This window comes from Eumetopias jubatus, unplaced genomic scaffold (genome assembly GCF_037043125.1).
Source record: "Eumetopias jubatus isolate StellerSeaLion01/CBP00866 unplaced genomic scaffold, mEumJub1_p1.0 scaffold_6, whole genome shotgun sequence".
Lineage (NCBI taxonomy): Eukaryota > Metazoa > Chordata > Mammalia > Carnivora > Otariidae > Eumetopias > Eumetopias jubatus.
The window spans coordinates 48,939,030-48,963,730 of record NW_028274812.1 but is presented as its reverse complement, the minus strand read 5'-3'; the positions used below and the strand labels follow the sequence as shown (position 1 = coordinate 48,963,730).

At 35.6% G+C, this 24,701-nt stretch overlaps 1 pseudogene; it reads right to left on the bottom strand.

Moving 5' to 3' along the window:
• Positions 1 to 2,994: 2,994 nt before the first annotated feature.
• Positions 2,995 to 24,701, bottom strand: part of LOC114209941 (heterogeneous nuclear ribonucleoprotein D-like pseudogene) — a 102,794-nt pseudogene continuing 81,087 nt past the window's right edge.

Here is a 24,701-nt window from a genome sequence, read left to right as displayed (position 1 = left end):
AAGTCATATGTGACTCATACCCATCAAAGTGGAACTTCCAGGTGCTAAAGGGGATGTGGGGTAGCTGAATGCAGGGGAAGAAGCATAATGGTAGGAGGAACACATATAGGGAAAGAGGTCACAACACACTCCAAACAAACTTTATTACACGACTATATGAGTTGATAATGACCTTTAAGTGCCATTGAAAACAAGTACCATTGAAAATAAGTTCTTGTTAAGGTATCAGATGAATGTAACAAATTACTGGTTCCCAATTTTAGCTTGGAGACATTTCTATTGCTTCATCCTTCTGGACATTTCCCTCTTTTTTGTTTTGAACATCCTCTAATTTGTTGACCTACAAATAATCTACATTGTTTTTCTGGACTATTTTCTTAATAACAGATTAACAACTAAAAATTGTGCTGTCTTGCTGTCTTCTAAGCAGTAAAGTTAATGTAGTACTGTGGTAGTAATTATACTATATGGGTCCCATACTTAGGTAATTTTCAAGATAAGGCCAAAGTTGGAGCACTTACACAGATGTCTAAAAGTAAATTCAAAGGTCACTGAAGTGATGTCTATTACTTTGTTACCATTCAATAAAAAATAAATAAACACAGATTTCTGATTGCAAAGTCAATTTAATCAATTAATCTATTAATAGGAACTTACTATGTTCATATAACTTTGTTAGGAGTTGCAGGATATATAAACTTTTTGTTAATGGATGTTTAGTTGCATGAGTGTTGAAAAACAATAAATATTACATATCTTTACCCTCTAAAATTCCAACCAAAAATTTAAAATTAAATGTGGTAACCAAATAAATGTATTGCCATTAATTCTGGTAAGACTAGCCTGGAGAATCTATTTTAGATGTGGGGAAACCATCTGACATTTGATGCTCTGGTCCCCACTCTATCACCCACCCCATCCAAAACTTGAGATAATCCACCTGAGAGGGAGAATTTGTGTCTGCAGAGCAGATAACTCTGATCCAGAATTCCTGCCTCATATGCAAGGGACCCAGGCAGCTGAACAGAGTGAGATGTCCTCCAGATCTGTCTCTGGAAGGCATGCCTGGAGAAAAGAACCAAACACCCTGCTGACAGGAAGATAGGGTTAAGTAGAACAGGCTCCCAATCCCCTGAATTAGGTCAGCTACTTCTCTTCTCTGGTGGGGGTTGGGGGATAAGGAAGAGTGAGATTTAAGAAAAAACATGGATGGAGCGCCTGGGTGGCTCAGCTGGTTAAGTGTCTGCCTTCGGCTCAGGTCATGATCAGGGAGTCCCGGGATCCAGTCCTGCATTGGGTGCCCTGCTCAGCAGGGAATCTGCTTCTCCCTCCGACCCTCCCCCCCTCATGCTCTCTCACTGTCTCATTCTTTCTCTCTCAAATAAATAAATAAAATATTTTTAAAAAAAAGAAAAAACATGGATACTCACTTTCCATTTCTAATAGATGCGCTTCCCTGTTTTAGAGGCCAAGATAGGAGAGTAGAGGATAGTACTCCCTTCATTAAATGTTGTCACGCTACCAGTTGCCTCCTATAAGCTTGGGATCGCCTGAGAGGAAGGGCCCTTGCACAATCTCTAGGAAGAGCATTTCTAAGAATAATAGGCCCAAGAGGAATCTCCTTGGGGACAGAGGTCTTGTCTTACATAGCTTTGAGCTACTCATAGTGTTTTGGGCAAAGAGAAGGCTCAATAAGAAATTGTGAATTTTGTTTTATTGTACTTTGCTCAATTTTGCTTAGGACCACAGGATTTAAATTTAAATCACTGCAGGTTTAATTACAGTGGAAAAGAAGGGAATGAGAAAACCACTTTAGTTTACAATCTCAAAATAAATGCCAGGGCAGTAAAGGTACCATGAGGAATCTATTGGTAGCACACCGGAGTTAGGCAACTCTTTAGCAAATTTAGCAATCAATTGATATTTGTCTGAAAATTCAAGGCAACAATTTCCTTTGGTGGCATAATATGTAGATAAAATTCTAAATGAAAGCTCTACTGGAGCTATTGGTAATCACAACACTTGCACAATTAATTTCAAAGTACCATATATTATTTTGTGGGCTAAATTACATGTCTCACAAACTTGCACATGCCATATACACATTCCCAGAATAAATGCCAATGTGTTTTGGCATATATACGCCAAATATATATTCCTGCACTTTGTGACTATTCACCAATCTCACCGAGGCTACCTAAGCTTACATAAAAAAATAGGACCAATTTTAAGAGTAAATTTGTAAAATTATATGAATAGAAAGAGATGTAGTGCTATGATTTTATGTGTTTCATTGCAAGTACTATTGCTGAGACAAAATACCCATCCATGCACTTATGAATGAAGTTTATTCTGTTTTTGAATTTTTTGGTCAAATTGTTAGTTTTGGGTAATATCTTTCTGTTCTCTAAGCTTAAATTTACAGCTTCACAGAATCCTTAATTTTAACTTATTCTTTGATTCTAGTAATAGGGTGATGGATAGACTTATATGTTAAGATATAGTACATGTATATGCCTTTGTGTTTGTTTTTTTAACCCTAAAATTATTAGCTAGCAAAATAATCCATATTTAAAAACAAATAGCAACCATATTGGTAAAAAACACACACACTTTTAGACACTGACAACATTAGAATACAACTAAAAAAAAAAGTTCAACACAAGACTAACAAACAGTCCCTAGAATACCTCCCACCCTCTCCATACTACATTTGATGAATGATGATTTTAGTGAAATAGGGACTCATATTTTTGACTATGCCCTGGAAAACATGCACTATCAAAGACAATGTACTGTTTTCCACAGAAAAGAGAAAAACACACTTATTGCTCAGATAAGACATGGTCTTAATTTATGAATATCTGCCCTATGGGTGTGAGCAAGACAATATGGGATAATAGTTTTTAAAATGGCTACACAACAGAAAATTACCTTAGAGGAAATGAATATTTAACCTGTCATTGATTTTTTTTTTAACAATCACATAAGGAAGCATTTATTTGAGGTTTAACATGGAATCATACAAATAAAATTTGTATAAACACAAATCCACATCGAGTCATAACACAGATAGCAAAAGACAAAGTAAAAACAAAGAAAACTAACTGGTGGCTATATACAGTTGGACAGTTGTGTCTTGTACACTAGAAAGTCTTTTACAAAATAATCATCTTAGATCAACAGGAGACCAATCTTCAATGTCGTCCTGCAAGATGGGTTAACTTTAGCAATCTCCTCCTGTTTTCTCCAACATCCTCCTTTAGTATGGCTGGTAATTGTTTTGGTGATTGCCACCCCCTCGAGACGCCTTGCCGTAAGCGCTCTGTTGCCCACTGTAGTCTGCATATCGCTGTCCATATCCATAGTTCCCATAGTTATACCCAGTATAATCATAGCCGCCATAGCCACTATAGTTTTGATCACCGCCATAGGCACTATTGTAATTTCCATATCCTTGATCATAATAGTTATTAAATCCTTGGTTCCAGTTTTGGCCCTGACCTTGTCCACGACCCCTAGTACCACCTCGTCCACCAGCTGCAGCACCTCTTCCTCCTTTTTGTTGTTGCTGTTGCTGCCTGTATACCTCTTTGGGTTGTGCAACTTTGATTTCACACTTCCCAGAACCAATTTGATGATATCTGCTTTCTAACAATTTCTTTACTGGCTCTTTGTCTGTATATGTAATAAAACAAAATCCTCTTCTTTCATTTGTTTTTGTATCCATGGGAAGTTCAATATTTTCAATCTCTCCAAAGGCTCCAAAATATTCTTTAATTTGTTCTTCAGAAGTATCTGGGCTCAATCCACCCACAAAAACCTTTTTGGGGGGTTCTTTCCCTTTTAAAGCTTTGGCCCTTTTGGGGGTCTATCAGTTTGCCATCCAATTTGTGTTCTTTCAGTTCCAAAACCTTATCAACACTAGCAGCATCTTTGAAAAGCACAAATCCAAATCCTCTTGATCTTCCAGTCACTGGATCTGTTTTTATTGTACAGTCTACAACTTCCCCAAATCGAGACAAATATTCAGTCAGATCTTTCTTGCTCGTATCCCAGCTCAAGCCTCCAATAAACATTTTACCGTCATCCTGCTGATTCTTGCTCGCGTTGATCTTGGATCCCTCTGCGAATTCCTCTATGTTGCTGTACTCGTTCATGTCCTCCATGGTGGCGGAGCTGTCGGCCGTGGGGTGCTGGCGAGCAGTCCGGGTCGCGGCAGCAGCGGCGGCGGAGCGTTGTATGGAGCTGGATTTAAAATGGCGGCGGAAGAGCAACCTGTCATTGATTTTTAAAAATTAACCTCACTGCCATTATGCTGAAGGGTCAAAAATCGTAACTCTGCTTCTAAGTTAGTGGTGCCAACTATGTCACATAGGGCTGTGGGCATGTGGTCCTGAAGCATGCCATTCTGTCATATTCCAACAAGCTCCAGGTGAATCGCACATCACCACCAACTGCGTTTCCTTTGTTTCTGGCTACATTTTTCATCTCTCTTCCTCTTTTTCCCACTTTGATTGAAAACTACTATTTACTTTATCTCCCTTTTATGCTTTCTTATGATACTGTATTTTATTTTTATTGAAAACAAATATTGTATGTTAAGAAGTCCCAAATAAACAAAAATCTTGGAAGGTAGACACAGAATTAAAAAGGTAGGTTGTTTGAAAATATTAGATGCTTAATACAAGAGGTAACATCTTAAGACTTGAAGTGTAGACTTTGCTTTTATTATATTATTAAAAAGGATGTTCATTGAGGACTAGAATTAATAATGTAGATACAGAAAGGCAACATTTCTAATAGTTGTTAAACAAAGTGTTCCATTACCAAACCAAAAGTTATTTTATCATAAAAATTTGTGCTTTATTTTAAACAGTATAGCAGCAACAATATTTACCATGAATAGCAATAAGGAAATTATCATCAAAGATAATAAATAGGAGAATGTTATTGTAGAGCATTACTGGTTGAATTGTATCCCCACCTCACAGAATTCAGATGTTGAAGCCTTAACCCCCCATACTTCAGAATGTGACTGTCTTCAGAGACAGGACCTTTTAAAAGGTAGTTAAATTCAAATGGATTTGTTAGATTGGGTCCTAATCCAATATGACTGGTGTCCTTATAAGAAAAGGAGATTTGGACACAGATCATACCCAACACCGACAGGGACAATCATGCAAGGACACAGAGAGAACGTGGCTATCTACAAGACAAGTAGAGAGGTCTCAGAAGAAATCAAACCTGCTGACACCTTGATCTTAGACTTCTAGCTTCTAGAATTATGAAAATAAATTTCTATTATTTAAGCCATCTATTGGTATTTTGGTATTTTGCTATGGCAGCTCCAGCAAACCACTATAGAGGGTAATGGCGTGCGTATTCCTGTCTGAGGAAGGTAAAAATTGGAAAGTTTCCATGTTTTCCTTTAGGCATTCAGGCACTGGATAAGATAAACTCTGCTCTTTAAAATACCAAAACATCTTGCAAAGTTCCCATTTAAAAGGTAAATTAATATTGGTTATTTCTCTGCCCATAATTTGTATTCACTTTAGAAAATGGGCTTTTTAGCAGTCTACCATTTGCATTTGATTATCCAAACAGGATTTAAAGAGTGTTAACAAAAAGAAAAAAAAAATCACTCAGTACAGAATGAAACCAAAAATAAAGGGTGGAATGGGATGGAGGATGAGAAAAGTATGTAGTATGTAGTGAGCAGTCTAAGTCAGCTCCTGTGTTTCTGTTGAAAAGTTTAGGTTCATGGAAAAGTGTAGCAAGGATCTAATGAGTCACAGAGGTCCTGTGGTCCTCTGTCCTGTGGTCCTCAGAGGGTGGTCAAAGACAGGGTATGATTCAGAGACTATGTCTTGCTGATTAGCACTTTTTCACTTAAATTTGTAAGCCAAAAAGTACTTGCTAATTGACAATTTTGAGTTAGGAAAATACCAGAGGTTGTTCTTTGAATTTTTTTAAAAATCATTCCTTAAATTTGAGTTTGCTTCTTGTTTTTCTATGTAAGGTATACACTCTACCTTAAATAAACAAACAAACAAACAAACAAACAAACAAACACACAGCAGTAATTTCTACTGTTAGAATTTTGACCAGATTCCCACTTGTGAATAGCACAGAAATGGGATTAGGGACTCTTTATGTTAATAAACATATACCACACTCTAAGAGTGATCTATGTACCCAATTTAAATTACGTTCCAACTGACCTGATACTAAATACACTTTTGATCACATAAAAGCAGGGAATTAAGTACATATATAAGTGCAGAATTAAGTGCTTCTATGATAAATATCTTTTGGTAAATTCAATGATAATTACCTTTCTAGATGTCATTAGTTATTATTATTAATCTTTTAATAATTGTAGGACTTTGCCACTCAGTAGAGTGGTATCACTTTTCTCTCAAAGTAGAGTGATATGCTTTTATTTCATCAAGCAAATGGAATTTGAATTCTTGAGAGACTTTGTACTATGTTGGAAGTTTCATTCAAATTAAAATTCCCTTGAATTGAAGGAAGGAGTCATTCTTGGCAAAATATTATTGAACTTTACTGGGCAACAACACAACCCGTGGCATTACAGAAAACACAGAAGAATGCGCATGTTACCTCTAATTGGAAGTTTCTGAAATTGCTGTCATCTAACTTCTCCCTAAGTTTTGAAATTACTTCACTACCCATGCCATCTGTCATTTTACCCATGGGTGCTGGAATAAATTTAATGCGTCAGGCAAATCATTGCCCTTTAGGTGATGCTAATCTAAGCACAGGTGGCACCTGCACAGGTATTAGAGCATATCCACAACTGGCAGGTACGGCACATTCCTACCTCCAGGGTGGTCAATATAGGTATGCTGGCATTGTCCAATTGTAGATGAACTCTTTCAGGCCTTTCATTTCCTGCCTGAACAGCCACACATTTATTGAATGTTTTTGTGACCTTTTTTAAAGCTAGTGAGTCATTTAAAAAATGTGTTCCTTGTTGTATTCTCTGTTTTCTCTTGTGCACTATTCTTCTAAAAATGTCTGTGTTCTTGCTCTTAATTTTGCATTTCTTAAAATAAAATCTACAGAAGCATTCAACATAAGTCTACTATACAGAGTACTACTTTACTAAAATGTATTCCCCATTCTTAAAACATAAAATTTTCCCAAGAAATGAACAGCTAAATAAAGTGAGGCTAAAACTTTAGTTACCTCAAGAGACAACAGAATGCCATGACATTCTAAATCACTGTTGTTGTTAGCCTTTCTGCCTGCCACCTGATAGCAAGAACTGATGGTCTCTACATATGTTTGACAAATCCCCAGTGGGTAAATTTCCCAGAGGCATTATGGCACTTCTGTCTCTTAGGGAGCAGACATTTGATCACTCTTCGAGGAAAATCCTATGTCCTCATGGAGAATGAACAGTATGGCTAAAGTAGGGGGTTAATGTTCTCTGCAGTTGCCTGTCCTGAAAAATCAACTGTTGCAAAGAAAGTGTATTGTTTTTAGTCCTTTTTCATGTTACTTAAACCAAAAATCAGTTCTTTCAGATTTCCTCCTAAAATCCTTTTGCTATTCAGGAAGGGCTGGAAACTGTAGAACTTTCCAAGGATTCCAGATGACAGGCATCCCCCTGGTTCCTCTCTTATCTGACACCTTTAAGTTAAATGCTCCTGTGGATAGGTCAGATGCTATATGTTCCTTCCCTTTTAGAGAGGTGTTTTGAAAGGGCAGGAGGTCTGAGTTTCTCGAGTTGAAAATTCTGACTGGGCCTTAACCGTAGAGCAGAAATACCCTCTGAGTCCATATAAATACAGTGACTTTGTATTCTTGACAGGACTTAAGCCTCATTGCTATGGTATTAACTGAGACACTACAGCAACCATAAACTAGTAAGTATAACTCTCTCTGAAAACAGCTGCCATGGAGCTTTAGAATATTTTCCTTAGACTTCAAAGCCTTGACATTTCAAGGAAAACCCAGCATTCTTGGCACAGTAGAGCTTACTCAACTAAAATGTCTTATATAAACTATTTACACACATGAAAACTTCTATAAATGTGAAGAAATGTATTATTGTAAATGACTCATACCTTCAAAAATGATACAATTTTATATGATTTATATTACACACTAAAGATTATGGTAACTATAAAGGACCAGTACCTTATGTGAAACATTTTAAATTTTATGATATTAAACTAATTGGCCATAATCATATCTGCTGGTTCACTCAGCCAGAAGTATCCAGGAAAGAATACCAGGCTTGGAATCAGGATCACTGGAACATGGTGTTGACTCTGATTTAACAACTATGTTATTTTGAGATGATCCAAATGGAAAGCTGCTCCTTAGGATGGGTGGGTTTCCACTGTGGATTCTAGTGCTCCAAATTGGAAACTGTCCTCATTCAAATGTCTCAGGAAGAAGGGCAGCTTGCTGACCTACTCTACTGGAGTTATACACAGAGCTCTGAGTGACATTCAGTGAATGTTTATTGCAGAGGTAATTAAGAAAAAATTTTAATGTCTAATATTCATAGAAATATGTGAGATGATATTTCATTCATACAACAATAACTGAAACTCTGTAAAATTCCATGAGGTCAGGAGTTTTTTGAATTAAAGAAACATGATGTTTGACATAAAACTTTCAAAGGTCTGAAAATAAAACTGAGAAGGCAGTTCAGACAAATAGCTAAAGAGAGAGAAAAATGGTTAACAATTTAAGAGACACAAAGGATCAATACAGGAGGTATAATATTCAACAAATAGGAAATTGAGGAAAAAAAGAGATAATGGAAAGGAATAGCATATCAAAATAAAAAAGAAATACGTGAATAGTTAGCAAAACTTAAGAAAGGTATAGTCATTAGATTCATTCTACTATCAATAGGATAAATGAAGAAAGATCCCCCACCTATATGTAGCCTCATAAAATTCCATAAAATATAAGGAGAAGATTCTTGAACTTTCTAGTTGGAAAAAAAATAGATCATCTACAAAGAAAAGTATCAGAAGGCCATTGGGCTTTTCATTAGTAATGCCTTTATGGTAGAATACAATACAGTTGATCTTAGCCAAAAGGCCGAGAAGCGATTTATGGTAGAATACAATAAAACAATGTCTTAAAGTTCAAAGAGAAAGCTATTTTTAACATTCAATTATACACCCAGCTAAACTATGATCAAGCACAAAGACTAGATAAAAACGTTTCCAGACACACAAGAACTAAGAAAGTTTACTTGATATGTACTGTTTCTGAATTTGTTACTGTCATATCCAGGCAAAATATAGGCTCTAAGAAAGAGTAAACTCAAAAGTTCAGTGAAAGGAACCCTTAGGATGACTGTTGGTCGGTAGGTCTAGAGCAGCTTATCTACATTGAAACAAGACTTGCTAACCTTTTAATGCAGGTCAATTCAGCTTTTAACTTCTGTTCAATTTAAGCATTGGGCCTATATTTCATATCTAAACTATAAGCAAAAAGATATCTACTTTAGGCCCCTATTCATAACTGTTTAAAGAACAGCAATTGACATTTTACTTTAAATACATAGCCTAGATGAAATTTTTAGGAGTAAGTCCTGCTGGTATGGTTACCGAATTACCTCAGATGTTCTGAATGTGATATTATATCCCAATTAAGTAATTTACTCAATTGTCAACTGCACATTGAAACTCAGAACAAATTGATAAATGAGTTTTAATCTGTTGTAAGTGCTGCAATTAAGAAGTACACATACTGGTTGACTAAGCATTCCACCTTCAAAAGGAAGTAATTGAACAAACATGCCAAAATTAATCTAAAGAATTTTTATTGTAGTATTCAGTGTATTCATTCAAGAAATATTCAAGGCATTTATCATTTGGAAAAAGTAAAAGAAAGGAAATAGTTGAAATACATAAAAATAAGTTACAGGATAAAGAAAATTATAGTCATACATTTTGTCACTAAGATTGATTGTGGCATAGAAATATATTTCTTAGAAATGAGAAGTCTCCTAATATATGTTTAAAGGAGAAAAGCAACTTATAAGATGGTATATGATCTCTTTTACGTAGATAGATAACAGAAAGATTGGTTGATAAATAGACAAAGTATCTCCTTCCTGGTTATCCATAGTTTTTCTATCCTTCTGGATTTACCCTTCTCTTGAGACCATTTTCCTCCATAGCAGCAAGATCTAATTTCTTGTCTTCTAACCCCTCTTCGAGGGTGCCCTTCCCCTAGCACATTTTGGCTAAAGACATTTACCACATGATTGTGTCCATATCACTCTTTACTGCCCCCTCACCCCATGCCTCTGCTGGATCACTCAGGCTTCGCCTCATTTGATGCCATTTTAGTACTACCATCCCTTCTTTCTCTAAAGAGCATTAACATTAAGCTTTTATATGTAATGGGCTTTTACTCAAAGATCTGCAAGTAATGGAGGGTAATTACAGTTGAAGAAACAAACTATTTTTAAATATGACAGCTCCATAATACCTAGAAATTTACTGGCCATTCTCTTCCATAGGGAACTTTTTTCCTATTATGTTCTCCTGTGGGTATTATTCTATAATGTTGTTACTTAGAATCATCTTTCCTTAAAGCAGGATGTCTAAAAAATGCTTTTTAAATATCTTTAACAGTCTGGTGAAGTTTGTGAACCCTTTCTCAGAATAGGATTTTTTTAATGCATAGTGAAAATACATAGGATTGCAAAGAAAACCAATTATATTGAAATAGTTTTAACAAGGGACCTCTTGATTGTAAAGTCAATTAGACCCTTCTATTTCCTCTTTCTAGTCCATTCAGTTTTTCTAGTTGACAGAAACAATGCCAAAATTACTGTTTCTTTTTTATATATAGCCATTTAACCAATTATGTTTACTAAATGCTACCAATCTAGACTGAAGTCAGATGCCTCTCACCTTTCACAGAAAAATAGCAAGTTAAGGAGTTTTACCAAAAAATGTACATTGCTTTCCCTAAGAGGACTGCATTTCCAGGCCAACTGCCCCAAATTTCTCCTATTTCTTCCTTGTATACGTATATTATAGTTTTTTTCCCTGTCTCCATCTCTCTCTTGAGACAGAGGCAGATAAATATATTTTCAACAGTGAGGATGATAATAAAATATAATTTTATTCTCTTCTTTATCTGTACTTTATAAAAAATAAGATGTCTTTACATTGAACAAATACTGCTTATAAAATAAAATAAGGAAAAGAAAAAAAATAAAGAAGTTCCACAACTACCTCTATATTAGACTTCTATTATTTGTGATTAATAGCCTTGGTTGGGAAAATTTTGCATAGTGCTAACAACCATTGCCTAAAACTATAGAAGAATACCATTGGATTTTGAAGGCTCAAGGTGCCTGCCACTGTAGATTCTGAATTATGTTGTGTACTGCTGCATGCTATTTTCAGTAAATACATTTTTATATCACTGTGTTTTGAGGCTAGATGATGAGACCAACTGCAGTGGATCCTAGTCATTTAAAACTAAATGTGCAGGTAATACCCGGGAGAAATTGTTGGGAGATTCACAATTCCATCACATGAGTCAATACCATATATAAGAGAATTTTTTTGCTATTTGATGAGATAGATATCACATTGTCTTGGCCGTGGTGCAGGTAGCACATCTGGAACTGTGCACATGGAACCACTAAAACCACTAACTAACAGCTGTGTCTGGAATAGGTTCTGATATTGACAAGAATTAAAAGTAGAGTATTTTGAGTCCTTTTACTTTGCATAATTGACCAAAAGCATCTGACTGGGCCATGGATGAGCTTGAGAACCTTTGGTCAAAAATTCATATTGAATGTTTATATACATTTTGGGAAAAAATTTTCTTGAGATAGTGCTCTGGAATGATTTGAATAATTTTATTGCTATTTCAAGCTTTATTCACCTTGCAAAAAGAGACACATTATTATTTTTTACTCTGATTCAATTAAAATTCAAAAAATTTGAGAACAAGAACATTTTCTGCTCTGTCACCATTAAGCTTCAGCACCATTAAGACAATGTGCACTATTAAGGAAGCCATGGAATCAATTCTGAAAATTAATCATAAAGATATGGCAGGTGTCTTATAAGAAGGTGTTTTTTGTTTGTTTGTTTATTTGTTTTCCTGGAGACAGAGGCAATTCAATTTATGTTTGGAAGAACTGCTTATATTTTTGTTTAAACAAACAAAGCTGTTAAAATTCATGTCTACACACTTTATCACCCATTTTCCCCTTAATCCACCACACTCAGGCCATCATGATCACTGCACCACTGAACTTATTCAAGTTAAGGTCATCAACAACTCAATCATTGTAAATCCAATACTCAATTTTCTGTCTTCATTGTAACCATTTGATTACAGATCATTTTTTAGATCATTTGATAGGTAAACACTTCCTCCTTGAAGATCGACTTGAAACTTGGCTTCTTCATGTGGTTTCCAGGATAGCAGTCTAATCTGTTGGCTTCTTCTACTGTTCAAGATCTCCAAACATGTTAGCACTCCAAGCGCACTCTTAGGGCTTATTCTCTACCTACACTCTCTTCTTGGGGAATCTGATAAATTCATCACATCAAATTGAATATATGTTAATAACTCCCAGATTTATTTTTCCAGATTGAATCTCTTCCTTGAATACCAATCTCATTAATCCAATTCCTCAATAGTATCTCCTCTTGGGTGAAAAATTATCATCTCAAATTTAATGTCTATTAAATTAGAATTATAACTAAAACCTTCATTATTTACCATTTTGCCTACATCAATCCATTCTTCCTCACATTGCTTATTTCCAAATATTCCCTCTGTCAGGAAATGTCACCCTTACTCATCCTGTTTCTCAAGCCAAAAACTTATGAGTTATGGTTGATTCCTCATTTTTCCTCATCTTCATATAGCATCAGATCCACCTTTACCATCTATTCTGAATCTGATTGCCCATCTCTAATCATTTCTACATCTCCATACTAGATCAAACAATCATGAACTGTTGCATAGCTCCTGAAGCCATTTAAATGGTCTTGTTCTATTCTTGCTTTTAAGACAAAATGCCACAGAGCTGCCAGAATGTTTATCTTAAAATATGATATATCAAATTTTACTAAAGATTCTAGTGATTTGCTCTTAGTCTTAAAAAACAAAATTGAAAGTTTTACCTTGTCTAAGGAGACCCTAAAAACTCTACATGATTTGACTCTAGCCTCCCTCTCAGACCTCATCTATTATTGTTTTAATTCTCTGAGTTCTAGGATTACTGACTTATTTCTGCTTCAACTTTTGAGTTCATTTTATACACACTCTGCTCCCTTTGTTTGCAATGCTATTCCCCTGTGTATTTGAATTATGAATTGTCTTGCAGTTAGAGTCTTAAAAAACTTTCCTAGACATCCAGGATAAAGTGTCCACTTTCATTTCTTTCTAGGACACTATATTTTTCTCAGAACACTTTTCTGTCTGCAGTTATCTACTTCCTTTATTTGCCGATATGTTTATTTTTGCATTGGGCAGCTTTATCTCTCTCTTTTGCTTTTTTTTTTTTCCTTGTTTGACATTGCTCTGCCTCTTCATTTCATAAGAAAGCTGAATTCCTCCTAGTTTGCTAAAGCAGAGTAATTCTGTTCCCTGTGGCTTCTCCTCTGACTTGGGACTCCTAAAACCTTAGACTTACCCCTTATATGGGGCCTGTCCTTTCTTCCAGCCCCATGCTAGTTTTTTTTACTTGTTTTCTCCTTTGGTTCTCACAACTATGCCAACATTAGTACATTTATAATCATATAACAGATAGGAAACAGAGTCTTGGACTGGGATAGTAACTTCTCTGTGGTCACAAAACTAGCAGGTGGCAGAGCAAGCATTCATCCCCTCCCACTCCACTATGTACTGGACTGCCTGCACTCCCTCATCAACCTACTTGCTCCTCAATCTGCTTCATTTCTTTAAGTCTCTGGTTTATCTGGAAGGAAAGTATCTTGTCATCTGATTAGGAGAGATCATTGTTAAAAGTAAATGCTTAGGCTTAGCCTTTCAAAAGAATATTTTAATTTTAAGTAGTACATCCTTTAACAAGATTTTTCTTTGCCCACTCCATTTCTGACTCCCCAGAGCCTCACACAGAATATTTCCATTCTGACATACTCCCAGCCCAAAAAGAATTAGAGTGAACAAACTGACACCCAATTCTGAAAGGTTCAAGGTCTTGAAATATGTGTTATCTGTTCCTCCAGTAAATCCATTATAAAGCCAGTTCTCATTCTACAAGCTTTGGAGAAGGTTAAATATATATATTTATATTTATGAATATATATTCATAAATTCATATATATCTGATAATAAACATTGTTTAATTTTGCATAGAACCAAGATAGTGTATGTCCATGCCTAATTTTTGAAGAATCATTCTTGATTCAAATTCTAAATCCATGATGTTTCTGGGATATTTTTTACCTTTGCAGAATCCTATGTTGTATACTGTATTTAATGTTTTAAAGTTAATTACCCACTTGAGATCAGAGCACTTAGTAGAGTATTCATCAGAACTTTTTGATGTTCTATTAATTAAGCCTCAGTTCCATATGGAAACAAAATGGTTTTCTAACATATTTATTCCTTGTATTTGAAATTTATTAAACAGAATATGCATTAAGCAGTTTAATAGTTCTTATTAGTAATATTTAGATGCAAAAATTTAAATAAGATATAGCTCATGCTTCATTTGTTTTTCAAATAGTTTCACCAATGGGTCCTAATATTTGCTGAATGAATACACAAATGGTGTAGTTATCTCTGAGTTCTTACTTTCCCTGATTTAATTCACTGTAGATAGAAATCCTCTCCTTATTCAATACCAGCAATTCTCATACCCCATCTTGTTTAAAACAGGGGCATAACAGGTATTATTGCTTGTGCTAAAATGATAATTTTTGAATACATATAGGTCAAAAATTTTAACAGTTGCTTAAATGATTCTTTCAATAAAAATGAAAAAATTCTTTATTGTTTTCTATAAACAAATTTGACAAGAAAATTATTCCCTTACTCCCTGCGCTGATCATTCATAAATGTGACTGTTTTCCCTTCTTATCCCCCACCCCACATCGGTTTCTCTCTTCTGTGACCCAACTTATTTTACTTTGATCTCAGCTTGGAGCTGAGGAGATATTGTCAAAGGCCAGCAGGGGTTGTTCCAGTGATGTTGATGGTGGCAGAAATGGCCTGAAATGTGTCAGGGCTCTGGATTATATCCCAAGAAAGACTCTGGATAAAGACTAGACAGTCTCCTATTGTCAATATAAACCAGGCTTATTTCCAAAAACTTGCAAAAACTCTAACTGCACTGGATCACTGTCTTCAAGTATGACAAATTAGGGAGGATGAAAGAAGATGATGATTGTATACATCTGACAAGAATCACCACCAATGGATTCTGAGTCAAAATAGCCTGGGAAAAGACCTGGGCTATCCAGATTCTCCTGTATTCATGATACTTTTAAATATATTTAGCATACTGCCTAGAATATGGTAGGCATTCAAAAAATGTTTCTTGACTGATTTAGAAAGCTACTTGTGTGACTCCTTTGATTTTCAAAGCAGCAAACTGGTAGTTCTGAATATTATTTAAGAATGGAGAAAAAGGAATGAGAACAGAAGATAGAAAAGTGATCAGCCTAGGAAAGATGTTTATTCTTCACCATATTTAACTAAATTCTTTAGACTTCAGATGATCTAGTGATTTTTTTTTTTTTTTTTTTTTTAGGAATGAAAGGACACAAATTTGGACAGATCTCCAAAATCAACAGGGTGGTTTTCAGTGCCTGTGCTTGTCCAGGCCATTTGGCGGTGGCCTGAAATCTGAGCACCTTCAAAGGCACCTGCACTGAAAAATGCCAGTGATCTCATACACAGAGTCAGCAGTTAGCGTTAGACCTAGGTTACACTCAGAACCCAGAGAGAAGTTGTATAGAAATCCCAACTGAGAATTCCCAAAAGCATTTTTAAGGCAAAGAAGAGCTGAGTATTTTAATGGAGACATCGATTAAATGGATAGGCTTAAAAAAAAAAACAAGTTTGAACTATAGATTACAAATGAATTTTGCTCCTGACCCTGCCCTCATAATCCCTTTATACTTTGATCAAGACCTTTAACTCAAGGGTGCCTCAGTTTCCTCATCACTACAGCCAGGTGGTTAAATTAAATTATCTTTCAGGGTTCCTTCCATTCCATTGTGTGATTCATACTAAAAATCAGGTTTCGAAGCTTCTAAATAGACTGGGTTTTCCTAGAGAATAAATATATTCTTTCATGGTTCCACAGCTGTGCAGTATAAAAATTAGTCTGAGTCTTTTTCTGTCAGATGATTTAGTCTGACCCCATCAGAAAATACCTTTCAAAACAGACCTCTTTAATGTTGAGAAAGACTTGGACTTATTTCTGTTTCTCTTTTTAATTTTAATATACTTTTTCTCTAACACTTAGTTTTTCAAGTTGATTATAATACCTAATCTAAAAGGTAGTATGGTGTTTCTAATATTTGTCTCAGTTTCTCTTTCTCCTTCCACAGTGCTGATTGAGTTTTCTGACCTGGCTGTTTGATAGGCTGATGGTGATGTAATTAAGAATGATTTTTCTGCTTTTCCAAAAATGGATACTTAAAGCCTTTAGAAGGAAATAGGTATTCCTGAAACAGCAGGAGAAGATAACATTAATACAATCCCAATCATATGCAAACCAACATTGTTCAGAAAATGGAAACGAAGGAAGAATGATTTTTTTATTTAAATTTTCTGTTACCTAAATTTATGACTTATTACTTGGCATTTCCAGGCAGCTCTAATTCTACCATTTTAGAAACAGTTACAGGTATTTGATGGGTGCTTGCAGTTATCTTTGACTTTGACATGGTAAACAATGATAAGCACCACTTTTAGTCATGTAAGTCTTATTGCAAAAGAAACCCCAAGAAATAATTTTAGAATGAAAACTGCCATGGAGGGACACCTGGGTGGGTCAGTTGGTTAAGCATCTGCCTTCGGCTCAGTCATGATCTCAGGGTCCTGGGATCGAGTCTGGCTCGATCTGGGATGCGTCTGGCTCCTTGCTCAGCAGGGAGCCTGCTTCTCCCTCTCCCTACCACTCCCCCTGCTGTGTTTCTCTCTCTCTCTCTCTCTCTCTCTCTCTCTCTCTCTCACACACACACACACACACACACACACACATAAATAAACAAACAAACAAACAAACAAATAAATAAATAAATAAAATCTTTTAAAAAATAAAGATCTATCTCCAAATACAGTCACATTCTCAGGTACTGGGAGTTAGGACTTCAACATATAATTTGGGGGAGATGCAATTCAGTCTATAACACCTTATTAATAAATAGTTATATTATTTCCAACAATTTTGTTCTAAAAATCATATTGTAATAAAATCCTTGTGAAGGTTTCCTTATGGTCACAACTTTCTTTAGGGTACATATATAGTAGTGGGATTATTATTTTTTTAAAGATTTTATTTATTTATTTGTCAGAGAGAAAGAGAGCACAAGCAGGGAGAGCAGCAGAGGGAGAGGGAGAAGCAGGCTTCCTGCTGAGCAAGGAGTCAGACGCGGGACTCGATCAATCCCAGGAACCTGGGATCATGACCTGAGCCAAAGGCAATCGCTTAACTGACTGAGCCACCAAGGCATCCCTGGAGATAGATCTTTAAACAGGTAATTAAGTTAAAATGAGGTCATTGGGAGTGGGCCCTAATTCAGTATGACTACTTATAAGAAGCAGACATGAACAATTACATGAACATGAACATTCTTGCCCAGCAAGCATGAGGAAACCATTCCTTTTTAGACGACAACAGAGATCAAGTGGGAAACCTGTACTTCTAGCCCCACTTGGCAGTAACAAGGTGGTGCCATTACCAATTCCCTGCAGAGTGGTGTCAGAGGGTGCCAACTGAAACAAGGTTTCAATAACTTCCAGAGTCACAAAATGTCCATGCTTCAGTTGAAAATCACTTGTCATACCACAAATGAATGAATTACAAAGATAATCAATAGATGATGGAGATGTTAGAATTAACTCCACCAAGACGATGGAGATGTTAGAACTAACGAATAAGATTTTAAAGCAGCCACTATCAAATACTTCAGTGACTAATTATTATCATTCTGGAAATAAATGAAAAAATAGAAAGTGTCAGGAAAGATATAGAAAATTTAAAAAAATGGACATTTTAGAACAGAAAAATATAATATAAAAACAAAACAAGAACATCCAATAGATAAGCTAAGTAGAATGGAAGTGCACAGGAAGGACTTGGCTAACTCATGAAGTATTAAAGACTGTGTCTTCCTCTTAATTTCTTTAAAAGGCAAAAATATATATGCTGAATTTCAGATATTTTGCTTAAAAACTGTACAGGCTCTGGCTTTGAATTTTGTCCCTTCAGAATTTTTTTTTTTTTTGATAGCAACAGTTAGGGTATAGATCACTTGAATCAGTCAAAGATTGAAATGACTGGTTGCTGGGTTGCAAGCTCTGTGAAGATTGACTTATTTCTAATTTGTGCTTTTTTCCTACATCAGGGCTCTTAACTGAAAGCCTGGAGTGTTTACCAAAATTTCTTCTCCTTGGCACACCCAGACATTTTTTTTCCCCCACAGTCCTATAAAATGTCAAGGACTTTGCTTGGCTTTCTGCTCTCAGTAGGCATTTTCTAGTTAGTGTCTTCCCTACACTTCCCTTTGAAGCTTGGACTTACACAAATGTCTTGACAAGAAAAAGACATCAATTATGAGGCTCTCTGTGGTTCTCTTGTCTGTGGGATTTGCCTGCTTTGGTAGCTCTTCATTGTAGTTTTTGTTTCCACAACTTTGTGGGACTGCTAAAAGCTCCAGACTGTTACTTTCTTAGAGAGAAAGAGATGGTAGAGAATGGCCCCCATACATCTCTATATTTTCCTTCTCATAGTGATGTTGACCCCTTAAGTCATGGCTGTCTTGTTTGATTGCTAACGACTGCAGCTACCTGCAACATTTATGTTGCCATTTTTCTTATTGTTTTACCCAACATTTATATGTTTTCTTGGCCAGTGGGTTGGTTTGATACAAGCTACTTTGTCATTGCTAAAATCAGAAATCCTATAGTCAATATTTACACTAAAAATATTGATAAATAATTACAGGAGGCTGATTTACAAAATGTATGTGAAAGAGACCAAAGGGTTTTATTTGACCACAAACAATATAACCAAAATATTAGAGCAGAGAAGTCAGAGAGGATAATCTATCTGTTAGGCTCAGAGACTAAAAAATGAAGTTTTCAAACCTCTCACTAAGATGATGAGAGACTAATAAAATTATGTAACAGAAGAAATATCTGAGTGCATGGAGCATGTTTGGCTTGGATAGGAATAATAATAGGTAGATGTTAGGAGTGGAATTAGAGAAAGTTTTATTTGAAGGTTGTAATGGGGAAGGTGTAGAAATGATCTGAGTTCATCTTTATACCTAGAAAATTCAGGAATGCAGATTTTGCTTAAATTGAACATTGAAACTTCCAGCCCATAGGGCTGTCCAACAAAGCTCTGGGCCCTTCCAGAAAGCAATCCCTTACTATTTAAGCTTATATTAGACGACCACAGACACAATGTTATTGAGAAAATTTTTTCCATTAGGAGGTGAGTTGCATTAGGTAGAAAAGCAACAACAAAAATAATTATTCTTTATTGAAAGCAAATGATATGCCTGGTGCTCTGTAATCACCTTACATCAAATATGCATTTAATCCTTTATTATTTTCACTTTACAAATGAGGAAATTGAGGCATAGAGTATTGATAGTTGGCTTAGGGTCAAACAGCTAACAAGAAACTGAGATAGGACCTAATCCCAGGCAACCCGCCTCCAGAGACCACACTCTGATGCATCAAACTATACTGTCGAAGTGAAGATATTTTTGATTTCATGCTTTAAATGGTTCAGAAATAAGTGAGGTATAAACAACTCACAACAATATGAACAATGTGTATTTTATTTGTTTATCATTAGGATAATGTTGCAAATAACATGGTTAACATAGTCATGGATTCCAGGTTATTTGCTATGTGCTTTATTTACAGAATCAGTATAAGAAGCAAGAAGTATGCTCTGATAAAGTTGATTGTCTAAATAACACACTCACAAGAAGATATACAATACTATAGTGGTATATAACATTTGCCTGTGCATACACGTGTGTGTGTGTGTGTGTGTGTGTGTGTGGTGTGTATAAAATAAATTGACCAGGCATGTAGAAGTTTTATGTCTTTGGGTAGCATTATATAAATATCATAGTAGTGGACTTGATGGAACTTTGAAATGTCATTTAATACCACTTTAATGCCAACTTTGACTATACTGGTAGATTTATTACAATAATTTTAAACTGCATGCTTTTGGAACTTGCCAGGCAAAAGATTCTAAGGTCCTTTTTGTTATCCAAATGATTGTTTTCATAACCCTTGTCTAAATGTTCTGCCTTATTCACAACTGACATCTTTCTATGGAAACCACAGCTGTAAAGCTCTACTGCTATCCCAAATGCAGGCAGGGTTCACCCATTACATGTTTGGACCCATTTAATGCTGGCCAGTTAACAAAAATGGACCATTTCCTAAGTCCATTTTGTTATAATTTTTTGTGTGCTATCTTTCAGATGTTGAAGAATCAATCATTAATTTTGCCTCATGATTCCTGTGAGGATGCACATAAAACTATTTTTAACCAAAAGTCAGCATTAGACTTATTATTTTTGAAAGTTTATCAAAATAACATTAAGAAGTGCTATCCTACCTCAGTGCAATTATGACAGCTGACCCCCTTAATTAACTCTGTAACTACATTTCATATTTTCTCATAGTGCCTTTGACGCAAATGTTTCAGGGTTTACTTTAAAGACTGTTTTCCTCTTTTACTTTTAGTCTTCAAAGGAGTCTGGAATTTCAGAAGACTGTCAAAATGTGTTGAAACATATTTAAAAGACTGCATATTTTTATGGATTGGCATAGTTTGTACACGCTATTTTCCAGGTTGTCAGCTACATATAAACTAGGAAAGGGTTCTGTGTGGGGGAAATACCATAGTTGTCAGAGGGCAGAGGGGACTCTCCAGTGTCTTTGACTTTTCTCCAGGAGAAATTAAAAGAAGAATTCATCAAATGTGAATGTTAAGAACTCAGAAACTGGAATGTTTGTCCAGAGCCCCAGGCCTCAGAGCAAGTGCTCTTATGCTCCTGGGCTCCAGGGGAAGACTGAAGCCAAAGTCAACATGAGCAGAAACTCCATCTGACTGATGCTGTGGAAACAGCTGTGAGCACTTAGCTGGAAAACCACCTCAGATTCCTCTCCCAGAAAACACTGATGACATGGGAGATGGGGAGCAGGAAAGCTCTGTCAGGGTCTCTCTTCAGCTGTGGTCAGAAAAAAATCCTTTTTTCCCCCTGAAAACTGTAAATAGATGGGTTCAGGCCTGGTCATAATAAACCACCAAAAAAGAAGAGAAAAGAAAAGAAAAGAACAGAGAAGAAAACCAGCAAAACAAAACAAAACTTCTTTTCCTTAAATTATCTCATGTCTCCTCCTTTCTTTGCATATTAATCGGTATTTGGCTTAAGTCATCTTTTATGTGGGTTTTTTGGGTAAAGGCCCATTTGATCTTAGGTTCATCTTCTACATGAAATTGGATAGCATTCAGAATAGCATTAACGACCAACTTTGCTAGTGAAAGTTTAATTTTAATAAGTTTTCAATTTGTAAGAATAGCCATAATTCTTTTGGTTGAGATTTTATTTTCCTCTTATCATTCTCCCTGGTGGCTTTCATTAACTGTTTCTTAGCAGGAAATAGAAAATATTACATGACAAAATGAATAGATTTGATCCAGTCTGGGGAAAGTGAATTTCTTCCCTTGTGATCACAGCTTTAAAAACCAGCATGGTCTTCTAAAGAAGAGCTATAGGTAGAGTGGGTAAAAAAATCTTAGAAATAGGAACAACTAAGGGGAAAAGGGAAGTGGAGATAGCATTATTGCACTTCTGAACATTCTCAGTGTTAGAAAATGGCACATAGCCGAAGTATGCAATGTTGACAATAAGGTATCTGGACTAGACAACAAGTGCTATTTATAAATATACATCATCAAAAATTAGTTTGTCTTTCTGTTTAGGTACCTATTTAATTATTTAAATTTGATAATTTTATGATAAATTTGATTCTGGGCTCAAATGTCAACATATAACATGGATTATTAAAGTAAATGGTAAATTTTAAGCATGATTTTTAAAGTGATTTGCATAATACTTATAAAGTAACTAGTATCATTCTAAAACAGTATCTCAAAAGGTGAATTTCATTCATGTTTTCAACAAATATTTTTTGTGAATAGGCACTATTCTAGGCTGACAATATAGCAGTAGACACAGCAGACTCCTTTCCCTCATGGAGATCATACTGTAGTGGCGATGCAATATGTAATTAAAGAAATGAATATATTATAGGTCAGGTTTATATAACTGCTATGGTGAAAAACAAAATAAGGAAAGGCAGAATAAGGCACATTGAGGTTGGCAGCTGCTAATTTATATAAGGTGCTCAGGAATGGCCCCTCTAAAATAGTCACTTACAAGCAAAGACACGAAGTAAGATGGAGAATCATGTCATGTGTCTGTTGGTCAGAAAAATGTCTGAGGCAAAGAGAGAAATAAGTGCAAAGCTTCTGAAATATAAAGATGCTTGGGTTATTTGAGAAAGTTCAGGTGACCAGTTTGGCTAGACAAACAGAATGGAGGGAGACTGACAGGGCAGCGGGTAGTGGGCCTTGCGGGCATCTGGCTTTTGGTCTGAAATGGAAGCCAAAGGAGGGCTTTGAGCAGATGAGAGGCCCAATTTAACACAAGTTTCAGGATCCCTCTGGCCTCTGTGTGGATAATAGAATATGGAGGCAAGTGTAGAAGGAGAGGAATCATAGGTAGAAGGGAGGAGAGGCTTGGAACTGGGTCGTGGCAATGAAAAAAAGTAAGAAGTGGTTGTATCTTGAACTTACTTTGAAAGTAGAACCTATAGAATGTGCTCATGATTTAAAGAGGATTCAGAGTTGACTCCAAACATTTGATCTGAGCAAATGGAAAACTAGATGGAAGGCTTTTGAGGACCTGAATTGCTTTGGAAATGTTAGGAGATCCTTCAAATGTCTCAAATGGCTAAGAAACTGCAGACAAGAAAAGTATATGCAAGTTGATTTTAGCTTCCAGGTCTGGGTGAGAAGAATAAAGTAGAAATAGCTAATGATTGACTCTATATAGGGATTAATTCAAGGTACTGAGCCAAGAAACGAGAAAAAATTGCTAGAAAAGGAATAGTTTATCAGGAGCTTTCCCAGGACTAGAATATAGATTTTCCAAGGCTAGACTATCTTCTGAAAGCCAGAGTATTTACTTAAAGATGTGAAGACAACTGATAGGGTATGGAGGGTTCCAGCAAAAGACATCCACTTACTAATCTCCTAGTCAACAGTGGAATGTAGCTACTCAGAGACATACAGGATAACACTGTGCTGTGATCAAGGGCTCTGACAACATGCAGATGAAAATCCTGGCTCTGCCACTTATAATTTGTATGACCTTGGACAAGACATGTGACCTTTCTGAGTTCCTTCATCTTTAAAATAGTAGTCGAAGAATTAAATGAGGTAATGACCATAAAATTCACAGCACACTGCTTGTCGCAGAATAAATTCCAATGACTGTTATCTGTATCACCACCAGCCCTCAAAGATGCATCCGAGCAGGAGTGAGATTTCAATGATCAGGGCCCCAGTAGGCTAGATAGAGCAGAGAGCATGTAAATCTCCCTTTACCAGCATGAAAAAGAACAGCTGCTTCCCATATGGAAATAAGATGTTTGGAATTTTTCATGTTATTGCTTTTTTTATGTCTCCTGAGTTGTCACCCAAAAAGACTAAAACACTTCAGATGTAAATGTCATGGTTTTTCACTTCTTGGAAGAATTTGAAAGGAATGTGTATTAAAAGAATTGCTTTAAAACAATAGAAATGCATATATCTTATCAAATAATTTTCTTATCAAAGCAGTTATTGAAGTATGAATTTTATAATTACAATTAAGAAGAAATATGAATGCAGACAAGAAGGTAAAATGAAAAGCGGCAGGAGTTGTAGTGTTGTGGAATTATGATTTTTTCCTCAAAAAGCCTTATTATACCATATTTTGTATTATATATTTAATTACCTATTTTTATAAATTTATCATTTATATATTACATATATACTTATATATATAATCATATGTACATAGTAAAATGCCTAAGTGATTATATATATCAAAATATGAGAGTGGTTATGCCTTGATGGTTATGGATAATTTTTCATTTAATTATATTTTCAAAATTTTCTATAGTTTTTTTTGTAACACAATTTTACCAAAATTAACAGCTCTGTTCGGAGCTAGTCAGAATAAGATATATTCTTATGCCAATTTTACTAATAAATGGCAAAATATTGATCTCCCAATCAAACATCCATAGATGAAGTTTTATTCCTCAGAGTAAGACAGTTTAGGTCTTTTTTCAAGGTTCTTCATGGAAAAATATTGTAAAGGCTACTAATTAAGTATTGACTTTATTAAATACCCATTCAT